Source organism: Amphimedon queenslandica, unplaced genomic scaffold (genome assembly GCF_000090795.2).
Source record: "Amphimedon queenslandica unplaced genomic scaffold, v1.1 AMPQUscaffold_13014, whole genome shotgun sequence".
NCBI classification, from domain to species: Eukaryota; Metazoa; Porifera; class Demospongiae; order Haplosclerida; family Niphatidae; genus Amphimedon; species Amphimedon queenslandica.
In genome coordinates this window covers 55,367-58,866 of record NW_003546750.1, presented here as the reverse complement: position 1 = coordinate 58,866, position 3,500 = coordinate 55,367, and the positions used below count along the sequence as shown (strand labels likewise).

The 3,500-nt window shown below is 32.1% G+C and overlaps 2 long non-coding RNA genes across 2 annotated transcripts in view; one reads left to right on the top strand and one right to left on the bottom strand.

Annotated features, from left to right (window-relative positions):
- On the bottom strand, nucleotides 1-1,282 carry LOC109585758 (uncharacterized). Its single transcript, XR_002186641.1, has 3 exons — nucleotides 1,194-1,282; nucleotides 1,013-1,091; nucleotides 1-75 (listed from the first exon to the last, which is right to left on the bottom strand). It is a non-coding gene; the product is annotated as an uncharacterized LOC109585758 (long non-coding RNA).
- Nucleotides 1,283-3,326: 2,044 nt separating this feature from the next.
- The window catches only part of LOC109585755 (uncharacterized), a 703-nt gene continuing 529 nt past the window's right edge, over nucleotides 3,327-3,500 (top strand). Inside the window, exon 1 of the long non-coding RNA XR_002186638.1 lies at nucleotides 3,327-3,454. This is a non-coding gene — a long non-coding RNA (uncharacterized LOC109585755). The remainder of the gene's footprint in view (nucleotides 3,455-3,500) is intronic.

Sequence of the window (3,500 nt, the reverse complement as noted above, 5' to 3'; positions counted from 1 at the left end):
CCTCCTCCTTTACTCAATAAACCAAATGAGACAGGACAGGATGACCTTACTAATCCTAATGTATCCTCACACTCTCTAAATAACAATGAAAACAAAAATAAACATAATCAATAATAAATTAATAAAATTTGAAAACAAGACAAATTTACAAAATTAAGCGATACACACACAAAAGTACATACATGTATGCGTCATTTCAAAATTTCACAATCATTTTATATCAAATGACGTATAAATAGAAATGATACTATATAAGTATGTACATTTGTGGGGAATCAATATTAGTTGCAGTGAACATCCACTAATATAAAATCTGTTGTTGTGTTTTATTCTGAGCTGCTCAATGGGATTTGGCTGCTACCGTATATCTGGTAAATTTCATAGGAGAAAATTTTCAGACAGAAAAAATTCATGTATTTTTATTTTTGCACAGTGGTTCCTGTCCAAAAATTAACAACATACAAAATTTTAAAGATCTTATGAAGGATCCCACAGAGCATCTCTGCTTGAGAAGCTACCATGCTTATAAGACTGTCTGCCAACTGCTGTAGGAGACTAGGAGAGATACTTTAATTGGAAGAAACAAAGCAGCACCATTTTGTGATGATAGTGCCACGTGTCTTGACAATGCACGTGATGGTGGTATCTGCATGCAAAACTTATGCATGAATAAATTAATTTTCATGAATTTTAATTTCGCACAAAGCCATGCATCCGAAAATTAAATACAGACGAAAATTTCCAGATATACGGTAAATCACCAAATGACACCAATACATGTATACATGTACATATGTAAAATCCACCAAAAAATCTTACAAAAGAGTGTAAGAAGAAAAAAGAGAGTGAGAGAGAGAGAATGAAATACATTGTATGAAGGAGGACGAGAAAGGAGATGGGGAAGAAGGAGGGAGCACAGAAGGTTTTACATGTACATGTACAAAAGAAGGTACATGTAGAATGTAAGAGACATGAGCTAACACAATACCTTGTACACTGTAATTATTATTACCATTTCTGTCAATATTTGGAATAAAACAAAGTTGTGATATCCAGTTTAGATTGTGAGAGGATTTCAAAGCACAAATGAACTGCAAATACAAAAAAACAAATAAATAATAATCTGTAAATCCTTATTATCTACTCTTGATAATAGTAAAAATGAAAACAATAACAATAATTAATAATAATACCTCCAGTATATTAGGATCAAGTATAAATATATTGTGATATTGTCCCCAAACTGCAATCAAGGTTTCTTTAATAGCAGGACGTGCTATTGACTAAAATAATAGAAAGGGAAAGGAACAGAGAGAGGGAGGGTGGAGGTTTAAGTTGATTGTGATCAAAATTGACATGTGTATGTTGCTCAAAACAAGGTCAAAGTCACTGTACTATAACATGCTCTCAAGCCAAATGCATATGCAATGTACATGTACAGTGCATGTAGATGTTAATTCATGAATTTTGAAGTTACTCAGGCAAAGTCCCTTTACAGGGACTTTTGACAAATGTCACCAAAAATGACTAAGAGAGATTTCTTCATTTTAAATACATTTTCTGATGCATGTACATGTATTCATGTTGTGTAGAAATTTTGAGTTGATTTCAATCAAAATTGGACTTTTTTATGAATTTTAAAAGTTGCTCCAAAAGCCTTGTTGGAAAACCAATTATAAGCTTAATTTATCATTATCATTATCACTATCATTATTATTATTATTATTATTATTATTATTATTATTATTATTATTATTATTATTATTATTATTATTACATGTACAGTAATGTACATGTACCTTATGTGCACAAGTACAATGTATATGTACATGTACACATTTGTGACCAAAATTGACAAAAGGTACCTAATGGTGGATTTTTAAATACATCAATATAATGAAAAAAATCAACCTGTGAGAGTGCTCTGTTTGACAACCATTGTTTCTAAAAGTTACATAGTAACTTTTTGCATCCTCTGGAGTAATTTCATGATAAATGGAGCTTAGGAAGTTGCATTTTTAATGCTATAAAGACCAATTTTCCTATTCGCCATAAGGTACCTTTTGTCAGTTATGGTCACATTTATTACTTACATGTTATTAAGTGAAGGTTGTGCAGGAACTGATATTTTCTGTGAAGTATTAGCAGTCTCTCCTCCTCCTCCTGCCCCTCCCAGCACACTAGCATTGATCTGACAGGGAGCCACAACATGTTGTGATGACTGTACATGTAGTTTCCAATGTCTCTCAGCTTCTGCTAGTAAGTAAAATGTTGCCGCAACACTTCTGTATGGTTTGTCTTGAACACTCCTAAGAAATAGTAAAGAGTTTGGTGACAGTAGCAAAGAATGTACATGTACAAAAAAGTACATGTAAATGCATTATAATTATAAACATCATAATACATGTACAAAACCATGGGCTATAGCTTTGGGCATTTTTTAGAATTTTGGCATTTTTAAATGGCTGTAACTTGAAAAATTGAAGTCAAAATCAGCTAAAACTTTCTACACAGCATAAGAACATCATATGTATCAGAAAATGTAATGCAAATTTGGGCTAATTTTGGGATCATTTTTTGCAGAAAACCATATTCTTGGGTATTTTTCAAAAGTTAGCCATTTAAAATAATGCTCATAACTCTAAAATTATTTTTTGGAATTAGCTCAAACTTTCTACGTGGCATAAGGACATCAATATTGTATCAGAAGATGTAATAAAATTTCAGGTGATTTTGGAGCCATTGTTTGGAACAAACCATGGAATAGCCTGTGTATTTTTGAAAAATTGCCATTTCTAACAATGGCTGTTGCTTGAAAAATATTGTCGGGATCAGCTCAAACTTGCTACATAGCCTTAGTACATCAATCTGTATCTGAAAACGTAAAAATATGGGTCATTTGACTGATTTCAGGGCCATGTTTTGGAAAATACCATAGACTATAGCATAGGGTATTATTCGAAAATTAGCTGTTTTTAAAATAGCTCATAACTCAAAAAATATTTCTCAGAAAAGTATAGTTTGAGAGAGAGAGAGGAATCACTGTTAATGTATAATCATTATAAATAAATTAATAAAAATTGTTGTTATTGTTTTCAAGGAGTCGGATTATTGTTAATTTTTATATTTTAAAATTAATTATACTTTGTGAATGTCTACAATGCCACACTCCCTACTATAAAGCAATCCCAAAATATATTGTAGAGTAACTCCCAAGAAATATAGGGAGGCAAGTGAATGTACATGTACCTGTTTCTCCTTCTTTGCTTTCTCTCTCTTGTACTGTACATGTTCACTTCTCTCCTTTCTAGCACTTTATTAACATCATCCCTCTCTCTTTCTCTTTCCCTCCCTCTCCCTCTCTCTCAGGGTTATTGGTTTGGCATTGTTACATTCAGAGATGATGTCTCTTCCTTTCTGTAGACACATTTACAAGTATCTACTTAACAAGAAGGTATACCATTGATGAGTGTGTGTGTGTGTGTTTAATATCTAATTCA